We start from the raw sequence: 27,021 nt of genomic DNA on the forward strand, positions 1-27,021 counted from the left end.
GCATAATAAAACAGAAAGGGGTTGTGGTGGTGGCAAAATGAAATGGTCTTGCATTTGTTGGGGTTAAGTTTCATCAGTCTCAGGTCACATCATTTTTGAACGTGGTTTAAGTCGTCTTGGACAATGGGGTAAATCATCTTGAACCCATAAAAACTAGCTTTCATTGCCGCCTTCTCGCCACCCGCCGACTAGAAGGCCATGCATCAGTTTCTTAGCCTGTGCGCCAAGTACAGGCAATTTGTCGAAAACTTCACGCGCATAACCGAGCCACTCACTAACCTTACAAGGACCAATGTCGTGTTCAAGTGGGAAACACCGCAGTCAAAAGAATTTATAGAACTGAAATATTGCCTTTAGACACGGGCGATACTTGCCCTTGTTGACGAATACGCTGGCACGGAAATCCACAGCGACCTAAGCAGCGTATAACTCGGAGCCGTCCTATTGAAGAAGATTGATGTACTTGAAAGGGTCATTAGCTATGCGAGCGGGTCGCAATATAAGGCGGAAGCCAACTACTCCACAGCGAAAAGGAGTGTCTTGCCATCATCTGGGCGGCATCAATCTTTCAGCCCTACCTTTTCAAAGTTGTGAGCGGCCAGCATGTTTGTGTTGGCTAGCTAACTTGAAAAAACCTTCGGGGTGCATCGCATGGTGAAGCCTCTGACTTCAAGAATTCATTGTGCCTGTCGTTTACAAGTCTGGAAGAAAACACTATCATGCGTACTGCCTGTCTTGTGCCCCCTTGAACCTACCGCCGCCCAACGACCTGGATGACGACTGCTTCTTGGAAACTGCTACGACGATAACTGCTAACGATAACTGTCAAGCGACAACGAGCTGACACGTAACTCAGCAGCCTTGTGGAATACCTCGAGGGTAACAGCGTGACTGCTCCGAAGATTTTAAATAGAGGACTGAAGTAATCTTTCCCGCAAAATGGAGTTATCCTAAAGAACTTCTCGCCGCTCCGAGCCACACATCTTTTCGTGGTTCCTTCAGCAGTGAGACCAGAAGTCCCTTAGGCCCTACACAACGACCCGACGGCTTGATACCTCGGTGTTTCCTGTATGCTCGCAAGAATGTGGGAAATGCACTTTTGGCCACAACTTGCCGCCGATGTCACTCATTACGTCAGGGCCTGTCGATATTGTCAACGATGAAAGACAGCGCCAACTAGGCCAGCCGGAATTCTCTAGACCATTGAGCTACCCTGCTGGCCATTCCAGCAAATCAGCATGGGCTTACTGGGGCCGTTCCCGACGTCTAATTCTGGGAACAATTGGTTTGTCGTAGCAACCGGCTGCTTGACGCACCACTACACCGAGACAAGGGCCCTGTCCAAAGGCAGTGCGACCGAGGTAGCAAAGTTCTTCATTGGGAACATCGTTTTGCGTCGCGGAGCTGCAGAGGTCCTTATTACTGACAGAGCTACGGCATTTACTACTCGCCTAACTCGGATGATCTTGGCACACAGTCAGACAAGCCATGGCCGGACGACAGACAAGCCATGGCCGGACGACAGCATACCACCCACAGACCAACCACCTCACAAAGCGGCTAAACAAAACCATTGCATCATGCTGGTAATGTAATTTGACGTTCAACACAAGACAGGGGATGCCATCCTTCCGTACACGACCTTCGTGTACAACACTGCCATGCAAGGAACAACGCAAATGCCTCTTTACAAGTTGGTGTATGAAAGGAGTCCAACTACGATGATCAACTCCATGTTACCCAATATTAATGATGAAGAAAGCATTGAAGTGACTGTCTACCTCCAGCACTCTGATCAGCTTGACAACTGGCCCGCCTCCTCATTAACAACCAACAGACGACTGACAGCCGCTGTTACATTCTGCGATGAAGTTTTGTGGAATACCAGTCCGGTGAGCGTGTTTGAGTTAGGACGCTGATAAGAGACATGAACTCAGTGAAAAAACTTCTGCGACAGCATTTTGGACTGCACAGAGCTGTTTGGTGTCTCGATACTCTCGACTACAAGGTTGTCCCTGACGGGATCATGAGCTCCCAACGGCGGCGTGCCAACCTGAAGTCGTTCATGTCATGCGCCTTGAGCCATTTCATGCATGTGCGAAAAAAATTAGAAACTGTATTCTTTATTTCTATATTATTGTGCTTTATTGCACTTTGTTGCATGCATTTTTTTTCTCGTGTTCTGTCTAAGCATCAGGACGATGCTTTTACAGAGAGGGACAGTGCCACCGGCATTCCTTGTTGTCACACTTGTTTAATTTGGTTTCCAGTCACATAGTCTGTCAGGAATGCTCAGCGCCAACCGCGCGCCTCATTTGGGAAGATTCGGGATCATTGTAGATGCTTCTGTCAAGATCCCACGCAAGATGCGAACACTCGAAATTATTCCAGAGCTTGTGCAATGACCAGTGAAAGGCGGGAATATTCGATGGCACATGTATAAATACCTATGCGCTTCGCCAGTTCTCAGTTGATCGACGGCCGACGCTCTGCTCGCTGCTGTCAGTATCAGTGTGCATCGCTGTATTCTGACATTTCGTTTACTGGCTACAAGTTCGGCCAAATAAACAGTTTCATTATAGCCAAACCGTCTCTTTCCTCGTCAGCATCACAACCCCGTGACAATATGCTCTTATGCACTGATGGTGCATTCCTGAAAGCTGCGAAAGGTGGTGGAAAACGCAGATTCAAATTGTTGGACCCCGTCGGTAACCACTTCTATAACTCTGAACCGCGATATCCAGATGTTAACAGAAGTGTTGGCAATGCTTTCAGCTGTAATATCACTGAAAGGTGGTGCTCCTGGCAACCTGTTTTCGATTGTAAGAAGGTCCTTTGGAAGAGGTACTTGAGGAAATGGTCACTGATAAGTTTTGCTAAGGACTTCTGGTATGTCGTATTTTGCATAGCTGACCAGGCAGACATCCTTGAGCCTTGAGATCAGTGTTCATTCCAGGCCACTCATAGCATTTACTGACGAGTTTCTGCGTTGCTTTAATACCAGGATGGGAAAAGGAATGAAAATGTTCTAGTATTCTTTGCCTTAGTGTGAGTGGTACACAAAGCCTCGGCGAGCCAGTCGACATGTCGAATGCTAGCGTAAAAGTAGCGCCTGGTTGTGGGAGGTTTTCAAACTGCAAGTGCGTCGGTGTACGTTTGCTTTGAAGTTCATCATCCTCCAACTGCGATAATGCAAGCTCTACGTTTGTCACCTGTGCATGTTTTGTTCCTTCGACTCGACTCAGTGCGTTGCCCGGAATATTTATTGCACCCTTGACACGCTCAAATCTGCATTGAAAACTTGGTAAGGAAAGCCGAATGTCTAGTTTCACTTGTGGAGTAATTTGTTCCTCCAGAGTTTAGCACATAAACTAGTGGCTTATGCTCAGTGAACAAAGTGAAATGGCGCGTCCTTCGAAAAAATAGCGAAAGTGCTTCACGGCGAGGTGACATGCAAGAAGTTCAGGGTCAAGAACACTGTAGCACGTCTTTGGTTCAAACAGGTTTTTCGAGAAAAATCTGAGAGGTTTTCAATAGCCGTTATTAACTGCTAAGCGACTCCTCCAAGTGCCACACCAGAAGCATCCAACATAAGCCAGTTTGTCCTTTATGTCAGAGAAAGCTTACTCCACGACATATGTCCAGGCTAATCTTGATGCCGCTGATTTCGTGTCAACCAGCAGACCTTAAGCGGTTTGAGAGTTGCGGCACAAGAAGATATGAAACGCCTGTAGAAATTCACTAAACCGAGAAAACGCTAGAGCTGTCGGATTGATTTCGAGGGTGACATCAATGGCTTCAACCTTGGCAGTAAGGGGCTCGATGCCATCGCTGTTTACAGCATGTCCCAAAAACTCCAGAAATGTTACACCAAATTAGCACTTTTCTAAATTAATCGCTAGACCATGCTCCTGACATCGGTAAAAAGCAAACAGAGGTGTTCGTGATGAATTTCTTTTGATGAGCTGGCTACCAGAATGTAAGTGAACATAAATGGTAGCCTATGGGTGACGTCAACAAATCGGTTGAATGTTTGCGCAGCATTGTTGAGGCCAAATGGAATTTGCAGAAATTCAAACAATCCAAAGGGAGTTGTAATGGCAGTTTTGAAAATATCTTCCAGAGCCACGGAAACTTGATGATATCCCTTCGCCAGATCAATCTTGAAAAATATTTTGGCTTCGTGAAGACTGGTCGTATGATCTTGAATGTTCAGCAGGGGGTATCTACAAGGAATTGTGGCTGCATTCAGAGCATGATAATCTCCTCATGGACGCCAATCTCTACTTTTCTTGATTATCATATGTCGAGAGGACGACCGCGCACTACCTGAAGGACGGTGATTACCAGCATATATTTGAATTCGTTCTTGGCTATGGTTAATTTTTTTGGTGCCAATCGACGAGGTTACATATTGAGCCTCGGGCATTGATGTGATGTTCAACACTATGACAGAAAGGTTTAGTCCAGTCCGGTTCTATGGTAAGGAATGGAAACTCGTTAAGTAATGTGGCTTGGGGCTCTGAAAGAGTATGCCCTATTGTGAAGGTGACTGACTAAATATAGGAAACCATGCCAGACACTTTTGATCCAGCAGCAGAATCTAGTGTCTGTTTCTTTTTCATGTCGACCAGGAGGCCATAGTGTGCAAGAAAATTGGCACCGAGTGTTGCATGACTGACTTAATTCGAGTAAAGAAATGCACCTGAATGTTCATCTAAGTCTGATATTCAGCATGACGAACTTGTGGTAGTATACGTTTATTTTTCTGCCGTTCACAGCTTGTAATTGCATGACTGCCCACAGTTTTTGTCTATGCTACGAGCGGGTAGTACGCTCACCTTTACTCCTGTGTCGAACAGAAACCAAAGTCTACAGATGGAGTCTTGAACGAAAAACGGGCGACTGGGAAACAAGTGGGAGTGGTTCCCGATGCCGGCATCGGGAACAAGTCCCTCTTGTTTCCCGTCCAGCCACTTGGTTGCATGCAACGCCACACAGATTGTCCAAAACCTCAGTGGTACCAGCAGGGCGGTGGAGACTTCGAAGAATGTCTTACTGGAGACAAACAGCGGAAATGCGCTGGCGAATTAGGTAGAGATCGGCTGTAGCGTTGTTCACGTCTAAAGTACTTGTCTCACGGAAACGTCGTCAGCCGTTGTGGTGAGGTTGCTCGCTATGAAATCTGTGAGTTGCTGAATGTCAGCGCGAAGGTCAGTGGTGTCTTGTCTTGATGGGGAATTGTTCGGAGTTGATGACCGACTAGCAGACAACGTCGCTGCAAGCGTGGTAGATGTGCGAGTCCGGGAACTTGTATCAGATACTGATAGCTGAGAAGGTGCTATTGCATACATCTTGTCGGCGAGGGCAGACAAGGAGGACAGATTCAACTACAATGTTGTTGTCAAAACCATCTGCATCTTGTGTGGCAAACGCTGAATGATTAGTGGCTTTAGTAGCACTTCGTCGAAAGATCAAACTCGAGCGCCGAAAAAAAGCTTGCATTTGTCAGAGGAGCTGGGATGGACGGGGATCGCCAAGCTCTGTTGATGACAGGAGCATTTCAACCACCTTCGCTCACACATTGCTGTGCGCTCAAGGATGGTCTTCAACGTGTCATAGGGCGCCTGGCTTAGCGACGCCGGTAGCATGTTGCGCAACTCGAACGCAAGGTCGGTGGGCCTCGCACCGAGTAAGTGGCCATAGTTTGCTTGCTTTGAGGAGGTGCCTGAAAGCAGGCTTCTACCGGCATAAACCAAATGCCTGGATGGCCAGGCCAGAACTGAGGCAGCCGCACGACGTAGTGGCCCATCGATGGTAGCGTAGACTGGGTTGAGTCGGTGTTCGGTGAAAACTTCTGGAACGTTTGTTCCATTGTCTGTAGTAGAGAGGCAAAGGAAGAAGGAGGCTACTACCTCGAAAACCAACTAATTTATTTCGAAGCGCTCGCTTTGCTCGCGCCTCTGCTGACTTTGTCGCCGCTTCCCCGGCACTTGACATCGTTATAGAGTCTGCTAAATAAATGACACACATCTGAGTGACTGACACACTACAAGTAAGCTTTAATTTGTGGGTAAATTTGTGTGCATACAAAGACATCGTAAGGCAGTTGATTTAATCCACTACCAGGAAGCACTGAAGGTGAGTGTAAAAGTCAGTTTGGGTAAATGAAGGTTACAATTTCAATGTGTGGTCTAGACAAGCAAATATTCGATAGACAGGTTTAATGAGGGCAGACAGTTGAGAACGGCTCTGATATTGTGAAAGATGGACAGAAGTGACAACAGTCCGCATGATTGCAAAGAAGGTAACAGTACTAACATTGGTAATAAAAATTGGGGGACCCTTAAGCTTCGCCTTTAAGAGTTGAACGCAATAGTAAAATTTGGCCCTTAATGCACCCTTGAACCACTAAGTGCATAGTTATTCATATGTTTTGTTACATACGCATGCACGCACACAAACACGCACACAGTAGATTGGACCAGCGCGCGCTATTATCGCCGAATGGGCTCGTTTTCGTCGGGACACCTGTGGAACATTATGCGTTAAAGGGGCCCTGAAACACTTTTTCAACTAATCATATGAATTCACTAGAAGAGCTTATTGCCTCACGAATTCAATGCCGGAAAAATTTTATTGATTGATTGATTGATATGTGGGGTTTATTCTCCCAAAACCACCCTATGATTATGAGAGATGCCGTAGTGGAGGGCTCCGGAAATTTTGACCACCTGGGGTTCTTTAACGTGCTCCCAAATCTGAGCACATGGGCCTACAACATTTCCGCCTCCATCGGAAATGCAGCCGCCGCAGCCGGAAAAATTTTAAGAGATCTGACCAGTGCGAGTGAGTTATGAAGGTTTGTCGCATGCTGCAATTGCATTATCTCTTCTCTCGTCCCAACGAAAGCGCTGGAAGCTAAGCAGAGAGGGGTGGCAGGCCAAAGAAACTACCATGCCTCGGCACCTTGAGCACTTTTTTTTTTCTACGAATGCACGGCTTTTTCAGTGTGATCGCGCGCGCACAAGTGGACAAGTAGCAGCCTTCTGTGGCTATCTCGCTAACTTGATTTTTCGATTACAGACACACAAACGGTTTTTCGCTCACAACCAACAGCGCCGACGCCGGTGGCAGATTTTCTGCGACGCGAGCTCTTTAACGCTATGGTGTTAATACTAGATGTGGGAGAGTGATTCTTTGTTACCACGATTTTGGAATGCAAAACCCAGATAATAATAATATTATCATTAATATTAATAATAATGATAATAATATTATTATCATTGATAATATTATTAGTGTAAATGGTGGCACTAAAAATCTAGGACGCTGTGGTGTGGCAGAAAGAACATCATCGCCGTACCATCGGTGCTTGATGGTAGCTGAGCATTCTGACTAGATCGTGCTCAAATTTTCACTTATAGGTTTACTGTCCATAGCTGAACAGTAAACGAAATTTAGAACGAAAAAAAATTCATACACAGAAGTAGAAAGCACAGGTGTTGGTGTTTTTGATTTTTTCTCATAGACCAACTTTCTCTTTCTGGTGCTACAGGAGAAAAGTGAACTTGCATAGGCTGCTTTTATTGCCTCTTCTCTTTACTTGAACGAGGACAATAAAACTAGTTGAGCCAAATGGTGCTTCGTAGAAATACACTGCCATGAAACTGTTTCCCTTCACAGTAGACATCTCATGCACACTGGAAAAGCAGAACGAGTGGGTGCATAGAATAGGGTGATGAAATGTAAAAAAAAAAATTGATGGTTTGTGAAGGTGTTGCCAATAAGTGGGAGCTTGAAGGATATGCAGTTGTCTCCGTGACAAATGATGTATAGAACAGAGTCAAGTGAAGCGTCTTGGTGTTTGAGTAGCTGCCTCACTAGTTCAAACAGCCATGTTGACAAGAGCGAAATAATGTCAAAAACAATTAATGTACAATGGCTCTTGATTTTTAGAGGAGGGACAGAGAGACACTACTCGGAGGCTGTCGATAAGGTCTAGAGAAGGTGCAGGAGAGACCACCTGTCTGGTTTTATGTAGAAACCACCAAGCCAAGCTTGGCTTGTTCTTAGGCGCTCGGGTTTGTTCCTTGAGTTTACTTTGCTTTCTTGAAAAAACAAAAACATTATTGACAGCCGAAGTGGGCATTGTTTCAGGCTGTCAACAATGGCACTGATTTCAAGAAAGCAAGACAACATTAGAACTGTTTTATACTTGAAAATCATACAACAAGTGAATGAGAAAGAAAGGAAGTAATTCGAGCACATGGGTTTCACACTACTGTGCTCGATCCAACTCAATGGCTGTGGCATGGCGCAGCAAGTCTATGGTGTTGGGCTCCTCACTATGCGTGCTGGAATGAAACACACACCTTTAGTATCCATAGGGTGTGCAGCTAGGAACCTGAAATGGTTAAAGAGAGACTAAGGGACTACCAATGTTTTTTATATGAGTTTCGTTTCACGACACCAAAGGCCCTACACTCGATGTATATATATTTATCCCGTTCACTACAGGGCCTACAGAATCATTTATCAATAAAAATTCTTTGCATTGTGTTCTGAATGACACAAGTTTTTTCATTGAACAAATGTGGATGAAATACCCGAAAATATTTCAATTGGTCATGTCTCACTGCTGTTTCATATGGATGATAAACAGCACAAAGGAACTCGGCTATGAAAAGTGTCCACTTTTCTATGTTTTTTTAACTGCTTATCATCGGTGTGAATGACAAAGTAGCCCAATCTGCTACTACTTTCCTCATGTTCCTGCATGAAATTCAGATAATGATAATTTGGCCTTCATTTGTCCTTCGAATGGTGACCCTAGGTCTAAAGTGACATAAAATTTCACTGTAGTGCCGCTTTAAAGTTGATCCAGTGCTCTGCGGCTTTACTTAGTCAATATAAACTTAGCAGGCTTAGGCTGTTGCATTGGCAATAGAGGGTTTCTCAGCTAACATGCAAGGATAGGAAGAGCCTGTCCACTATGCGTCTCTCTTGATTGATGCTCTGTGCATCCGTGTGAATGCACTTGCCTCGCCTCATGATATTTTATGTAATTCTGTGGTGGAGGTTTGGGGTACTACCTAAGGAAGTATTTATACATAACTGTATTTTGTAACATTGAAATACGACATATGAAATAATACAAAAAATTTTAATTTTTTATTGAGACATGGCAAAAAATAACATTGGGCAGTAAGAGCAGACATTTGTCACGCCTCAAAGCACTTATGTTTTTCACCGCGAGATCTGAAGCAGTTGCCGAAATCCTCAAGGGACCACTCAGACTGCACCAACCTGGATTTGTGAGATTGTACCAGAAGTTCACACTATCATGAAACGAACATGTGTAATTGTTTTTTAATAAAAACTCTTCAAAAGGTACTGACACAAATTTTGACTGATTTTTTGCCACACTGTGTCGCTGGAGTTCACGCAGTCTTAACAAAGCACGTCTTTTCCTGCAGTGCGTGACAGACAGTTAAATACAGGCTCCTTATTTCTGACTTGTCTCAATGTTGGTTTGAGAGATCTTCAAAAATGGCAAGCCACCGGGTGCAACTATCTCCACCCAGAGAATGTAATGCTCAACCATTTCAGCTTACAGAACTGGGACACAATTCTGCACAGTCAGCATTAAGAAGTCGTTTTAAACCGCAAGTGGGAGAGCAAGGTTGCCAAACACGTGCACTATGGGCTAACAACCAGTTGCCAAGAAGCAGTGGAATATTGCAGCTATGACGTCATCATAACTTGGTGTATTGACTGTGTTGTGGTGATGTGAAAGTTGTCGGGTCTATTGCGATGGTGTCAATACAGCGAAGTGTTATGTGTAGCTTTCAATCGCTTACATTAACTTCAAAATTCATGTAAAATACCTTCCAAGCTACAGTAAATATTTTGCAGAAGATATATGATTGTTCACGTGAATTGATCCTGCAGGCTATCGCGGCCACGAAATTTTGTCTCAGCAGGCCTTTATCTCCATATCAGTCCATGTGTGTACCAGCAATGTAGACATCGCTTGTGCGACTGCTTGATATTGTAGGCAGTAATCAATGTTGGCACACATATTGCCACGTTTTATTTCCCAAGTTTTTGTTATCGTCCCAAAACACCACACGATTCTCAGCGCAAACCGTGCCTGCAGTTTTCGAGAAGGTTCCGAGCTGTAGGAGATCATTAAGATAAGATTACGCCCACTGTGCGAACTGTACAGATTGTTCTGGAACCTACGCCACCGCCAGCGATAACGCTAGAACATTCGACGGCAAGAGTATAAATGCCGACGCGCTTCGCCGCTTGTCAATTGTTGATCGAAGGCCGACGCTCCGTTCGCCGCTATCAGTCCGAGACTGCTATCTGTGCAAGACTGCTGCTGTAATTGAACTTTCCGTTTACCGGGCACAGGTTCGCCCAAATAAACAGTTAAATCCCAACACGAAGTCTCCTGTCTTCGGCCACGTCATGACCCCGTGACATCTGGTGGAGGTGCTGTTTCTTCCATGTACCGGACGCCTCCGTCAAGCCGTGAACCCAGCCCACGCCGTGAAGACACCGACGCCAGCAACGTGTAGCGAGTTAGCCGCAGGCAACAAGGTGTGCCACCGGAGTACGGGCTTTTACTGAACAAGGCTCGGAAAACCAAGACGTTGTTGTCGACCACGGCGACCATGTCAACGCCGGTTCTACCTGCACCACTCCTGCTCCGGCAACCCAAAGAGCCGCCAACTTTCCGCGGTTCGCCACTGGAAGGCGCGGAAAGCTGGATCGAAAGGTTCGACCGCGTCGCCGCCTTCAATGACTGCACAGACGAAGACAAGCTACGGCATGTGTATTTCGCCTTGGAAGATGCTGCTCGGACCTGGTTCGAGAATCAAGAGCGAAGCCTCACAACGTGGGACGCCTTTCGCGCCAGGTTCCTCACCACTTTCGCAAGTGTGGTGCGCAAGGAGAAGGCCGCAGCTCTCCTCGAAACCCGCATGTAGATGCCAAATGAAAACGGGGTGATATTCACGGAAGATATGATTAAACTCTTCCGCCACGCTGACTCCGACATGTCCGAGGAGAAGAAGGTGCGTCTACTTATGCGAGGAGTAAAACAAGAACTCTTCGCCGGGCTGATCAGAAACCTGCCTAGGACGGTCGCCGAATTCATTTCAGAAGCATCTACGATAGAGAAGACGCTCTAGATGCGCACGCGGCAATATAACCGTAGCTTCTCGTCTACAAGCTACGCCGACATTCAAGCGCTCAGAACCACTGACTTGCGTGAGACGATCCGAGCGATCGTGCAAGAGGAGCTGCGAAAATTACTTCCTTCAGCGCAACCTCACGTGGAATCCATCGCGGACGTCGTACGCCAGGAGATCCAGCAGTCGCTGGGCATTCCTCAGACTCAAGAGCCGCAGCTGCAAGTCATGAGCTATGCTGCAGCAGCACGCCACCACGCCCCTCCTCCACGCGCATGCCAAAACGCCGCTCCATGACACTTCCGTCGCCAGACACCACCGCCGCCACCACCCCCACCGACGACCTACCGTTCGCCAGCGGGCCAGCGCAGTGCGCCGAGGAAAACCGACGTTTGGCGCACCCCTGACCACCGCCCACTGTGCTACCATTGCGGCGAGGCCGGGCACACTTACCGCCGTTGCCAGTACCGACAGATGGGACTGCGTGGCTTTGGGGTCGATGCACCACGTCCGCAGCCAGGGGAACGACCACGTGACATCGGCGACTACCTGACAGGAACTCAATAGACACCCCGAAGTCCTTCTTGTCCGCCGTCGCCCAGCTGCCGCATGTCACCGCACCCCCGGCAGTACTCCGGCCCAACGCGGGGCTGGTCTCCTAGCCCGTATCCGGGAAACTAAGGACAGCAACCGGTGGAGGTGCGGTTGCTGTGCGACGAACTACCGAAGATCCTCCGACGACGACGACGCCGCGACGGAGCTTTCCGAACACAACGCCAACCAGGCAACGCCCTGACGGCGAAAGCTCACTTACCGAAGGTAAGTGAGCTATGTTTAAGCTCTCTTATATCAATGTACAGTTAGCACTAAAATACTTCCCTAAGGGGACCGGTCATGCCCAAGATAAAGGGATCAACCATGTTTTTTGTGTATGTTCATACTGAAGTCCGATGTGTCTGGCAGCAGAAAACTAAAAAAATGTCTTTTTTCCTCTGAGTTGTGCTTTCTTCTATGTCCATAGAAGGCATGATGATGCAATGAAGGCCAACACCGGCAATTTCTTGACCATGTGAGGATAATGATGCTTCTATGTTTCTGAGACACTCGTGTCACGCGCCCGATAGGTGAAATGCTCAACAAATTTGAAAATAATGTTTGATGAACGAAAAACTGCAATAGAAAAAACCAATTTACGTGCTCCTACGTGCAACATAATTGTTTGCTCGAACCTGCCTGATTGCGCATAATGCCTGCCAAATGGCACTATCTGTCCTCGCCGTCTGTGGTGATGGGCTAAAACGCTTACACTGTTATGGTGAACATATTGCCACATGCATAGCTGCGTCTAGCTACAAGATAGTGGCCCCGCCAAGGTGGTCTAGTGGCTAAGGTACTCGGCTGCTGACCCGCAGGTCGCGGGTTCGAATGCCGGCTGCGGCGCTGCATTTCCGATGGAGGCGGAAATGTTATAGGCCCGTGTGCTCAGATTTGGGTGCACGTTAAAGAACCCCAGGTGGTCGAAATTTCCGGAGCCCTCCACTACGGCTTCTCTCATAATCATATGGTAGTTTCGGGACCTTAAACCCCACATATCAATCAATCAATCTACAAGATAGCGACGACAACGAAGATCGCGAATTTGCTCGAGAGGCGCAGCGCAGGTGAGTGAAGAAGACGACAATCTTAGCGGCCTTCTTTTGAGAGTGCCTCTACGAGTTCCACTGTTATGGCTAAAATGCTTACACTGTTATGGGGAACATATGGTGAATTGTGTGTGGCCCACAGCGCAACAGTACTTACCACCTATCGCATGCTCATCAATGGGCAAAAGGAAATAGCATGCGCAACCAAGGAAGCGCCGGCCAAACCCACACAATTTATAGCAGACAAGCAGATGCTGCAGAGGCACATCAGTTCTGTCATTTCCGCCAGGCAAAACTCAACGTCACACACACAATGTTGCTATTAATTCTGGCAAGTGAGGTGAGCGTTTGGGGGCCAGCTATAAAATTCATTTGAAAAGAATCTGCGGAACTCTCAAGCCTGTAATTTGGCAGGAATGGTGCAAACGTGCAAATGAACGTACCAAGTGAACTTAATTGACCCGTTGACGTCAAAGAATTGCCAGAGTTAGCCTTTCAACTACTTAGGGCTGGTCTGATGATATCATTCCTCTGCCGATTCTGCGGAGAATTAGAAAAAATTGCACACTACTTTCTGTCATGTCACCGATATTCCAATATTAAAACACAACTTCTCATTAGTCCCCTTTAAAAAATGCGAAATTGTGTCTCCGTTCCGCTCTTCGGAAATCTTGCATACATGCAATGCTAGATAGTTTTAATCACCAGGTGCGGCGTTTGATTGCTGCCAGATATCCTTGCACGATAGTGATGGCAATCGTAGAGGTTTTTCTGCGTGATGCCACAGCAGCCCGTTCCAGCGTGGACCATGGCCTGCATCACAAGTGGCATCCAGAGGCGATGCCTTATATGCATCGCATTTACCACAACCCAATAAAGATAGAGAGTAGGCACAGTGTGCCTGTTGTGTTCTCTGCGCCACGTAAGCTGTCTGGGCTTTTTCTCTGAATCTTCTCTGGCGAAAAGAGATCTAGTAGTTGCGAAAGAAACACGCGTGCGTTTGTGTATGTGAAATGTGATACTGGCGTCGTCTAGGATATACCGCTGTCTTGTGGGAAATGTTGCGTAGGTCACACGGGACGTTGCGTGAATGACTGTGCAAAGGAACATGAGCTTTCACTTGGAAATAACGGGACCACGATTTGCCCACACATTGCAAAGCTTGCATGTGCTTACTGATATTTTCAGAGATTAGAATTTTGGGTCGAAGTGCTGATACCACAGCCCGTGAACTGATAGAAGCCTTCTATATCGCTGCAAGAGGTAATTTTTGTATTAGTGATTCGTCAATATCATTATTTATTCTGACCTTGTGACCGCTTGACTTTGTTATATGTGACTATATATATGAAGGATGACGAAGAAGTAAATTCACTGGAAAGTTTGTGCTTGTCTCTGTCCCTTCTTTTCTGTTATCGTTTGTCTGCATTCTCGCACACCAGTTTACCCAGAATTATGAACCAACTCACCCAGCTGCAAGTTTTACTGAATCACATTTTTACTACAACGGGCCCTTTCTTCAATGTTTCGTCCGCCCCTTCATCGTCAATCTTCCATCTCTTGGTGAGCCACATAGTCACAACTACTTGCCGATCAAGGTGTCTTTCGTTCTGTTTAAGGAAAGGACTGGTACTGGCAGAAATTTTGGGGCTGTTTGTACAGCATTACCGGTTCCAGGTCATGCCAAATGCATGTGTCATCTAATACGCTCTGAACTTTGGAGGCAAATGCTTCTTCTCCAGGATTATCTATGTGTCTTGTGCTACACCAGAGCTTGTACCATCCACACTGATGGTCCACGCTGGAACGGGCTGTTGTAGCATCACGCAGAAGAGCCTCTGCGATTGCCGTCACTATCGTGCAAGTATACCTGGCAGCAATTAAATGCCGCACCTGATCATTAAAACTATTTTGCATTGCATGTGTGCAAGATTTCCCAAGACCGGAACGGAGACACAATTCGGCAATCAATCCCACTTTTTACAAGCTTAGAATCCCTTCACTACAAAGAGTTCGGAGGATGTTGTGCGATTTATGCAAGTGGAAATTCTACAGAGTTTGTTTTCTGTGGATGTAGAGCATCTATTTTATTCCGCACGTCATGCGCTGTTGTTTGCGTCTGTTCAATGTTAGCGTCGAGAATTCAACGTTGCCGTCATTTACAAGTCTGGACGAAAGCACTCTGACACCGAATTCCTGACCCGTGCTTCCGTTGACCCGCCACTGCTGGATGACGAGGACAGTGACTACTCGATGACTTCGCCGAACTACAGCGAGGCGACCCTGAAGTAAAGTGCATTGTGGAATACCTCGAGGGCAAAGCTGCGGTTGTTTCAAAGGTGTTCATGCGAGGACTGGCATCATTTTTCTTGTGGAATGGCATCCTCCGTCCGTTCGTCTGTCCGTCAGTCTATCCATCAATTCATCCACAAAAATTGGTATGCCATAGCATGACTGTATGACGAGCATGACTTACTAGTCATAACATGAAAATCATGGCATATATGTCGTGAATGTCATGATTTACATTTCATAGTCTTCCGGTGGTTTCTTTCATAACATTTGGCATGTGAAACAACATTTATCGTATGACCTGACTGCATGGTGAGCATAAGTGACAGACCCTAATGTGGAAATTATCACTTGCATGTTATGTAAGTCATGGCTACACGCCACGCTCTTGTTCCGTTCACGGTCGTTTTGCTAGCTTCAGATATACCAAATTTGGCATTGCAATACTTGAATGGATGACGAATGTTTATGACTCGTGTAAACATGACAATCATGACATGCATGTCATGTAAGAGCATGACAACATACCACGCTCATGATGTGCTTGTGGTTGTTTCGCTAGCTTCACATATATCAAATTTGGTATTATGTGACGTCAAAGGACGACAAAGGTAAATGACATGTCTAGGCATGATAATCATGACATGCGTGTCATGTAAAACATGCCTACATGCTAAGCGCATAGTGCGCTCGCGGTCGCTTCTCTAGCTCCACATATATAAAATTTGGTATTTTGTGACGTGAATGGACAATGAAGGTAAATGACATGTCAAATTTGCATGGAAGTCATGTACAGTATAATTTACGTCCGCCTTGTAACGTGTTGATTTTGAAGTAACATATCAACCTTCCTCATTTGTGCTTCGCATATCATAGATTCCCACTGCACGTGAAATTTTTTCACACATGTATCTATCTATATATAGCCAATTTTTTTCACATATATATGTGTACATTGCTCCACTATTAAATCCTTGGTGAAAGTAAACGCTCTGTTTTGTTACCTTCCTCACACGTTGTGTTGTCCATATATTCACAAAGGTAAACCGCTAATTGTAACTCACATTTCATTTCATTTCATTTCATTTATTTATACTGTTAGCCCAGAAGTGGGCCGTTACAGGGTGGAAGTACAAACAATTATTTGCAAAAAAGAAGTACCGTACAGGTCTCGAGATAATTTCTCGGTACTATTGTGACCAGCAACTCGAAGTTATACATAACATACATAAATGGAACACACATGCGATGCAATACATACGCGCAGAACAGCACATGACGCATTTGAGGCGGCATTTTTGCACCGCGCTGAAGATTTGAAAGACAACTACTGCAGGATCATGCAACCAACAAAAAGTACACACACACGCAAAAAAAACATATGTCACTGTTATTCGGAAAATAAACGTTTTAGATTCTGTTCAAATGATGTAAGCGAGGAACAACCAATTATAGACTCTGGCAGCATATTCCAATCTTCAATAGCACGTGGAAAGTAACTGAACTTAAAGCAATCGTTACGTGGGACTAGGGGTGGTATATACATATTATGGCGATGTCTGAAGTGTTCTTGTGTGTTGACCTGGAAGTAATCTGAATAGTTTAGTTTAAATTGATTATGAATTAACTGGAAGAGGAATTTCAGACGCTCAATCCTCGTCCTAAGTTCAGGACTATCCAGTCCAGCTTTTTTACAGAGTTCAGTAGGAGAATGATGTCGGCTATATTTATTAAAAATAAATCTCGCACCAAGTCGCTGTATTTTTGTTATTTTATTGCAGTTTGTCTTTGTGTAAGGGTCCCAGACAATTTTAGAATATTCGATAATGGGTCTGACAAGAGTTTTGTAAGCAAGACACTTTATATCAGATGGGGCGGTATAAAGGTTACGTCTAAGGCTATACAGTGCCTTGGTAGCCCTGGAGCATACATTATCAATATGAGTGTTCCACCGGAGGTCGGGCGTGAACCATAACCCAAGATATTTATAGTTTTGTACACGCTTGAGGAAAGCATTGCCAATCTGGTAGTTGTAATCTAGAGGTGCTTTCTTTCTAGTTATAGTCATAAAGACTGTTTTTTCTGTGTTCAAACTCATTTGCCATTCTTCGCACCAATCCTTTATTCTTTGAAGATTGTTGTTTAGATTAACTTGGTCATGTTCAGTCTCGATTCTACTATAAACAACACAGTCATCAGCAAACAACCTTATCGGGACCGTAACGCGGTTTGGTAGGTCATTTATATATAACAAAAATAAAAGGGGACCCAGCACGCTCCCCTGGGGAACTCCAGAATTCACTGCAACTGCTCTAGACTGTTTATTTTTTATTTGAACAAACTGCTGACGGCAGCTGAGATAGGATGAAAACCATTTTGTCAAGTGACTATTTTGAAACGTTTTGTCAATTTTAAACAGGAGCTTTGAGTGCGACACTTTATCAAATGCCTTTGCGAAATCCAAATATACCACATCAGTTTGACCACGCAAATTGATTGTTTTTGAAAGATCATGAACAAATCCGATTAACTGAGTTGTTGTAGATAAGCCTCGGCGGAAGCCATGCTGCTTCGAAGATAATAGATTGTGCGTATCAAGATAGATCACGTTACAAGGCGGATGTAAATTATACTGTACATGACTTCCATGCAAATTTGACATGTCATTTACCTTCATTGTCCATTCACGTCACAAAATACCAAATTTTATATATGTGGAGCTAGAGAAGCGACCGCGAGCGCACTATGCGCTTAGCATGTAGGCATGTTTTACATGACACGCATGTCATGATTATCATGCCTAGACATGTCATTTACCTGGTTGCTTGTTTTGCAATATGGGTCATAATTAAAAAGCTGTTGTTGCATCATTCACGGCGTAAAATGGTTCAAGGGCTGTTTTTTTTTGTTTGTTTTACACAGCCTGCTGTAGGTAACGTTCATGTGCAGTCATGCTTTAGTGAAAGCTGAAACCATCGCATATCGAATAAAGCTTTTGCCGCGATTTTCGTTGCAGGCAGCGGAGTATGGGAAGTGTATCGCTACTGCCGATGACCTGAAGGTGCACCATTGTGCGAAGCAGTTCCAGCAGCTGAAATTTTGCATCAAAAAACATGTGAGCATTAGAACGTTGTGATCGCTTTTTTTACTACAGTAATATATATATATATATATATATATATATATATATATATATATATATATATATATATATATATATATATATATATATATATATATATATATATATATATATATATATATATATATATATATGGTGACATTTCGATCGGAGACCGATCTTTATTAGATCTTCATTTGTCTTCATCGGTCTGATGAAGGTCGGTCTCCGATTGAAACGTCACCAATAAACAGTTTTTTACAGGCGTATACTTATTTTCTCTTAATTCTACGGCAACTGAAGCCAGACTCTTTACAATCTATGTTATATATATATATATATATATATATATATATATATATATATATATATATATATATATATATATAATAACTAATAACTTCCCCTATACATTCTTTGGCATTATTGTCTGTTAGATCTCATTATTATTGTGTCAAAACACGAAAAAACGAGCCCTTAGGTGTACACTTCTTCCCTTATATATATATATATATATATATATATATATATATATATATATATATATATATATATATATATATATATATTGTCGCAGTGTAGTGAGAACAAAAGACAGAAACAACTTGCGACAGGGAAATAGCGTGTTTCAGAATCAACTGTACATCCAAGGCCTTCGTTTTTCTTTTTCCAACCTCCTGTCCCGCTATCCGTAGTCTGCAAACATCACCATCGTCATCCTTTTTCTACGTACATACACGTGTCACTTGCCCCTCCTTATAGGATCATCGCACCGATGCTACATCCGAGCGACCGTTGTGGGAAAACGCAGTCAATCACTGACATATGGCTTCATACTCAGACCGTTACAAGCTCAGACTGTTGAGGTTGACACCTGGTGCAAGAGGGACTGTCGGGGACGATCTCGTAGATGACGTCACTTACCTTTTGCAATACTCTATACGGTTCAAAGTATCACTTTAAGAGTTTCTCGGACAATCCATGTCTTCGTATGAGTGTCCAAACCTACACTCGGTCACCGGCTTCGTAGGTTACTGCTCTCCGGTGGGCATTGTAGCGACCTGCGTCGTAATGTTGTTGCTGGTGTATTCTCAAGCGTGCGAGCTGCCTGGCTTCTTCTGCGCGTTCGGCATATATGTCGGTGCCCGTGTCATTATCGTCCCATTCAGTGGTAACATAGCATCTAGCATTGTCCGTACTTCCCGTCCGTGAACAAGGCTGAATGGAGTCATGCGAGTCATTTCTTGCTTGGCTGTATTGTACGCGAACATAATATAGGGCAAGATCTCGTCCCAATATTTATGATGAACGTCCACGTACATCGACAGCATATCTTCAATTGTTGTTCCGGCGCTCTGTCAGTCCGTTCGTCTGCGAGTGGTAGGCAGTGGTCTTTTGATGACTCGTTCCATTTAACATCAAGACGTGCTCAAGAAGAGCCGCCGTAAATGCAGGCCCACGGTCTGTTATCATGACGGATGGTGTACCATGTCGCAGTACAACATTTTCTATGAAAATTTTGGCTACCTCCGCTGCTGTGCTTCGTTGGATAGCCTTCCTTTCGGCCTACCAGGTAAGGTAATTTGTCGCGACGATGACCCAGCGGTTCCCTGCTGCAGAAGTAGGAAGTAGACCTAAGATATCCATTCCGATCTGGTCGAATGGTGTACTTGGGACCAGAACAGGTTGCAGCAGGCCGGCTGGTTTCGTCGGAGGAGACTTACGTCGCTGGCAGTCCAAAGAAATACGAATGTGTGCTTCACGGCAGCGGTGAGCCTTGGCCAGTAATATCTTTGCTGAACTCTCGCCAATGTGCGCGTGTAGCCTAAGTGACCAGAAGTCAAGTCGTGACAAGCTTGAAGCACTTCAGTGCGGAGAGCTGCCGGGATGACATGACAAGCAAGTAGGGAGATCCGATCAACGAAAAATTCCTTTTGTAGAGAATTCAGCTCCGTACGGAAAACGACGACAATACTCTTGCAAAAACTCTAGGGGCGCTCTGAGATCACCCTTCCAAGTAATTAATCAAACCAAGCAACTCAGGGTCGTCACGTTGTTGTCGGACGATGGTGGACGTATCAAAGAACCCACAAAATGCAGTTTCATCCTTATCAGGTAGGGAAGCTGACTGTTTTGGTGATCGGGACAGACAGTCGGCGTCCATATGTCGCTTCCCCGACTTGTGTACGACCGTCATGTCAAACACTTGCAGCCTTAGGCTCTAACGGGGTAATCGGCCGGTGGGATCTTTTAGATTAGTTAACCAGCAAAGAGAGTGACGGTCACTAATAACTTTGAAGGGCCGGCCAGTTGTGTGAAACATAACTTTTCGAGTTTATAACGGACCTCCACTTAAACCTCGACTCTTCATTTCAAACAGATGTCATCTTTCTCGATTTTTCTAAGGCGTTCGATCGCGTTCCTCATCAAAGACTTACGCTTAAACTTTCCTCCCTTAATCTAGACCCGCTCATACTGTCATGGATATAAGCCTTCCTCACTAATCGATCTCAATACACAGTTATCGGAGGTCACCGTTCCTCAACTACAAATGTGATATCTGGCGTACCTCAAGGTTTCGTCCTTGGCCCTCTCCTCTTTCAAATTTTTATTAATGACCTTCCCTCAAGTGTTACATCTTTGATATGTCTCTTTGCTGACGATTGTGTCATTTATCCCCATATATGTGATGGCTCTGATCAACTTGCCCTCCAAAATGATTTAAATGGAGTTGAAAATTGGTGTTCTTGATAGATGATGCAACCTAATATTTCTAAGTGTAAATCTATGCAAGTTTCTCGAAAGCATTCAACACTACATTTTACTTATTCCCTGCAGTCTAACGGTCTCGCTCTAGCAGAATCGTATCGATACCTGGGTGTTCTCGTCAACCGCAAAGTAACATAAACTGACCCTATCGCACAGCTTACTGCCGCTGCATCCAAAACATAAGGTTTCATCAGAAGATCCCTGTCCTGCTCACCGGCCTCAGTTCGTAAACTCGCCTACGAAACCTACGTCCGTAGTAAACTCGAGTATGCCTCTTCAGTTTGGAATCCACACCAATCTTATTTATTAGACGCCCTTGAAGCCATTCGAAATCACACGGCTCGTTTTATAACCTCCGAATACAATTTCCGCACAAGTGTTACTACTATAAAATCATCACTGTTTGTCACTTCTCTGGATCGTAGACGAAAAATAGCACGCCTTTGTTTGTTTCACAAACTGTATTTCAATTATTCTTACTTGCATGTCTCCCTGCTTCTCCCACCAATTCAAACTTCGCGCCTTCTCTTCAATTCTCTGAGTGTCCAAAATTTAAAAGGTTGAACCAACGCTTTAAACAAATTTTTTCTCTCGTTAACAACGAGCATTGGAATCGGCTGCCAAATGCAATAGCTAACGAACGAAATACTGTGAAGTTTAAAACCTTACTCGAAACTCATTTTACAACAGCACCGTTGTAATTTCTGTGTAGCCAGTTGCCTTTCTCTCATTTTTTTAATCATGCTATTAGTTGTATAACGAGTTCTGTTTTTATTATTGCCCTATAATTCCGATTCTTGAATTTTAACCTACTTTATTTATGTTCTTGGTCTGTAATTGCCTTTGTGTATCCTTGTTCGGAATCTGCGGCGATGGCGTAGTGGTTAGAGCATCCGCCTCGCATGCAAGAGGTCCGTGGTTCAAATCCCGGTACCGCGCAGTTCCCAACCGGATTAAAAAAAAAAATCCGCGTGTTGATGGAACTGCATTAAGAGGCCTGGGGTGCGGCCTCACCGGCAAACACCGCCGAGAATGCACTCCCACACCAGAGAAGGATTGGCCACCCTGGTGCAGTATCTGGCCACTACCTCCCACATGCTTACGTCAAATAACTCACGGCCCTCAGTCCCCAGCAGCTGCGAAGCAACTGACCACGGCGGCGGTCAGATCTGCAACGCAGCAGAGGGTGCTAAGAATCTCTGGATCCGGACAGGCCGCCATTGGAACCTGAACTTGGCAACGTTTAACGCTAGAACCTTATCTAGTGAGGGAAGTCTAGCTGTACTATTCGAGGAGCTAGAGGGTGTTAAATGGTATATAATAGGGCTCAGTGAGGTTAGGAGGACAGATGAGGCCTATACGGTGCTACAGAATTGGCACGTCTTTTGCTACAGGGGCTTGGCAGACAGAAGAGAACTGGGAGTGGGGTTCCTAATTCACAGAAACATAGCTGGCAACATAGAGGAATACTATAGCATTAATGAAAGGGTGGTAGGTATCGTAATTAAACTGAATAAAAGATACAAGATGAAGGTAGTACAGGCTTACGCGCCTACATCCAGCCATGATGACGCTTCAGTTGAAAGCTTCTATGAAGACGTGGAATCGGCAATGAGTAAGGTAAAAACACAGTATACTATAGTGATGGGTGACTTTAATGAAAAGGTAGGGAAAAAGCAGGCTGGAGACCAGGTAGTAGGAGATTATGGCGTCGGTACTAGAAACGCCAGAGGAGAGCTACTAGTAGAATTCGCAGAACGCAATAATTTACGGATTTTGAATACCTTCTACCGAAAACGAGAAAACCGCAAGTGGACATGGAAGAGCCCTAATGGCGAAAATAAGAACGAAATAGACTTTATAATGATTGCACACCCTGGAATCATGCAGGATGTGGAAGTGATTGGCAAGGTACGATGCAGTGACCATAGAATGGTACGGTCTCGAATTCGCCTAGACTTGAAGAAGGAACGACAAAAACTGATACGCAAGAAGCCAATCAATCAGCTAGCACTGAGAGGGAAAGTACAGGAATTCAGAGTGTCGCTGCAGAACAGGTACTCGGCTCTTAGTGAGGAAACCAACCTTAGCGTAGATACAATGAATGATAATCTGACGAGTATCATTATGGAGTGTGCAGTGGAAGTTGGAGGCAGGGTAGTTAGACAGGACACTGGCAAGCTTTCCCAGGAAACGAAGAGCCTAATTAAGAAGCGTCAAATCATGAAAGTGTCAAGTACAACAGACAAAATAGAACTGGCAGAGCTTTCGAAGTTGATTAATAGACGTAAGGTATGCGATGTAAGAAGGTATAACATGGAGAGAATTGAACACGCTGTGAAAAACGGAGGAAGTGTCAAAGCATTGAAGAGGAAACTTGGGATAGGCAAAAGTCGGATGTATGCACTAAGGGACAAAGAAGGCAAAATAACTACCAATATGGATAGGATAGTTAAAATAGCGGAGGAGTTTTACAGAGATCTGTACAGTAGCCGAGACAACCACGACCTTGATACTATAAGAACTAGCAGTAACCCAGATTACACCCCACCAGTAATGATAGAAGAAGTCAGAAAAGCTTTGGAGAGCATGCAAAGGGGCAAAGCTGCTGGTGAGGATCAGGTAACATCAGATTTTCTGGAAGATGGAGGACAGATTGTGTTAGAAAAACTAGCCACCCTGTTTACGAGGTGTCTCCTGACGGGAAGAGTACCAGAGTCTTGGAAGAACGCTAACATCATCTTAATACATAAGAAAGGAGATGACAAGGACTTGAAGAATTACAGGCCGATCAGCTTGCTCTCTGTAGTATACAAGCTATTTACAAAGGTAATTGTTAACAGAGTAAAGAAAACATTAGAATTCAATCAACCAAAGGAACAAGCAGGATTTCGAACAGGCTACTCAACAATTGACCACATTCATACTATCAATCAGGTAATAGAGAAATGCTCAGAGTATAACCAACCACTATACATAGCTTTCATAGATTACGAGAAGGCGTTTGATTCAGTAGAAATATCAGCCGTCATGCAAACACTGCGGAATCAGGGCGTAGATGAAGTATATATAAACATTCTGGAAGAAATCTACAGGGGATCAACTGCTACCATTGTTCTTCATAAAGAAAGCAACAGAATACCAATCAAGAAGGGTGTAAGGCAGGGGGACACAATTTCCCCAATGCTATTTACCACGTGCTTACAGGAGGTTTTCAGAAGCCTAGAATGGGAACAGTTAGGGATAAGAGTCAATGGAGAATACCTTAGTAACCTGCGCTTCGCCGATGACATTGCATTGCTGAGTAACTCGGGGGACGAATTGCAACTCATGATTACGGAGTTAGGCAAGGAGAGCAGAAAGGTGGGTCTTAAAATTAATCTGCAGAAAACGAAAGTAATGTACAACAACCTCGGCAAGGAGCAGCGCTTGAGATAGGTAATAGTGCACTTGAAGTTGTAAAAGACTATGTCTACTTAGGGCAGGTAATAACCGCAGAGCCGAACCACGAGATTGAAGTAACTAGAAGAAGAAGAATGGGGTGGAGCAGATTCGGCAAGCACTCTCAAATTATGACAGGTAGATTGCCACTATCCCTCAAGAGGAAGGTGTATAATAGCTGTATCTTGCCGGTACTTAGCTACGGAGCAGAAACCTGGAGACTTACAAAGAGGGTTCAGCTTAAATTGAGGACGACGCAGCGAGCAATGGAAAGAAAAATGGTAGGTGTAACCTTAACAGACAAGAAGAGAGTAGAGTGGATTAGGGACAAACGGGGGTTAAGGATATCATAGCTGAAATCAAGAAGAAGAAATGGACATGGGCAGGGCATGTAGCGCGTAGACAGGATAACCGCTGGTCATTAAGGGTAACTGACTGGATTCCCAGAGAAGGGAAGCGGGTTAGGGGGAGACAGAAGGTTAGGTGGGCAGATGAGATTAAGAAGTTTGCGGGTATAAACTGGCAGCAGCAAGCACAGGACCGGGTTAGCTGGCGGAACATGGGAGAGGCCTTTGTCCTGCAGTGGACGTAGTCAAGCTGATGATGATGATGATGATGATGATCCTTGTTCGACCCATCCCCCCTTATGTAATACCCCCTCAGGGGCCCTTAAAGAAAAATAAATGATGATGATGATGATGACAAGTAAGGCCAAAATTTCATTACTGCCCATACTACGGCGAGGCATTCTTTCTCTGTTCGCCAAGGAAAGTATAAGAGAGGTTATTAGACCAAAAAGGAGGTTATTAGACCAAATTGTAAGGTAAATGTGAAGAAAAAAAAAGTGGGTGAAAAGATAACTTGCCGTGGGCAGGAACCAAACCTGCAATCTTCGAATAATGCGTTCGATGCTCTACCACTGAGCTACCATGGCGGCTGTCCTCCCAGCCACTTTATTGGGTATATATGTGAATTTAAACGTGTGTGTCAGTCAGCGCCATGTGTAGCCATGGCGGTGAGTGTGGCACACTCTTTATGAGCCTGTGTGGAGTCGCGTAGCACGTGAACTTCTTACGAGCTGGCAGCTGACCAATAGTCCCTCGTATACAACCTAAGGCACCAAGTCTGCCAGTACGAGACCCTCGTTAATGAACAAGGAAAAGCAGTAGATGCTAAAGGGTGCGTTTTTTTCGTGTTTTGGCCAATATTAATGACATCTAACAGTGCAATAATGCCAAGAAAAGTATAGGGGAAGTTATTAGACCAAATTGTAAGGTAAGTGTGAAGAAAGAAAAGTGGGTGAAAAAGATAACTTGCCGTGGGCAGGAGCCGAACCTGCGACCTTCGAATAACGCGTTCGATACTCTACCACTGAGCTACCACGGCAGCTATCCTCCCAGCCACTTTATTAGATATGTATATGTGAATTTAAGAGAGAGAATAAAACATTTATTTGCGACCGAGGAAGGAGTGTTGGTGAGTGGGCTTTTTAGTCCGGGATCCCATTGGCACGGGCCGCTGTCTTCGCTCGTCTCACAAGGGCCTCTTGGGTCTTTGGATCTGAGCTGGACAGAGCTGTCTCTCACCCTACAGTGTTGTGCTGTGCTCTAGGTTGTAGAGGTGGATTGTGTGGGCATTCCCTTACCATATGGTATAGGGTGGCTGTTTTTGTGACACATAACCTGCACTGTGGTGCGTATGTGTCGGGGTTTATTTTGGACAGTACGTATGGATTGGGGTAAGACAAGGTCTGCAGGCGACGCCACGCTACCTGAGATTCTTCACTGAGCTTTGGCCCCGGGGGAGGAGGTTTCCATATTTCGAGTCTTTGATGTTCTAGAATATCTGTGTATGTTAGGAACTGGTTCATATGCATAGACGAGGGTGGGTGCGGTATGCCGGGTTTGGAGGTCCGGAAGAGTAATTCTCGGGCTCAGGCATGGGCGAGATCATTGCCACTAACTTTGCAGTGGCCGGGTATTCATATGAGCTGTTTCCATTTACCGTCTGAGCATGAGGACGAGAGTTGTAGAAGTGGATGTTCAATGAGGCCAATGTAGCCTTTACAAAAATTTTGGTAGGCTGCTTTTGAATCTGTTAGAACGAAAGTGGACCTTGGGTTTCGTAGGGCGAGGGCGATTCCTGCTTCTTCCATACTAGTTGTGTCTGTGTCCTGGGCTTATGTACAATCAACCTGTTTTCCACAATGAATGACGCTTGCTGTATATTTGCCGCTCACTGGTCCAGCTGCGTCGACAAAGAAGGCGCCCTCAGTATCTGAGTAGTTGCCATGAACTTTTGCCCGTGCCCGACGTCGATGTTCGTGAGACTGAGGGTACATGTTGCGTGGAAGTGGTTTGATGATGAAGTCCTGCCTCCATTCATGTGGGATACGTTGTTTTCCCCTTCTCTCAATGGAAACTTCGATAACAAATGCTTGAATGAGTCGCATTATGTCATGCTCTTTCGATAACAAATGCCTGAATGAGTCGAATTATGTCATGCTCTTTCATCCCTCGTCGTCGGTTAACTACCTGACTAATCATTCGAG

General features: G+C 44.9%; 1 protein-coding gene across 2 annotated transcripts in view; it reads left to right on the forward strand.

The window, feature by feature from the left end:
* LOC119162992 (carboxypeptidase M-like) overlaps positions 1-27,021 on the forward strand; it is a 1,476,599-nt gene that overhangs the window by 110,151 nt on the left and 1,339,427 nt on the right. For both annotated transcript variants that reach the window (XR_012888571.1, XM_075882656.1), the window contains exon 3: positions 18,156-18,254. The gene's annotated coding sequence lies outside the window, so the exon portion shown is untranslated. The remainder of the gene's footprint in view (positions 1-18,155; positions 18,255-27,021) is intronic.

Source organism: Rhipicephalus microplus, unplaced genomic scaffold (genome assembly GCF_043290135.1).
Source record: "Rhipicephalus microplus isolate Deutch F79 unplaced genomic scaffold, USDA_Rmic scaffold_13, whole genome shotgun sequence".
NCBI classification, from domain to species: Eukaryota; Metazoa; Arthropoda; class Arachnida; order Ixodida; family Ixodidae; genus Rhipicephalus; species Rhipicephalus microplus.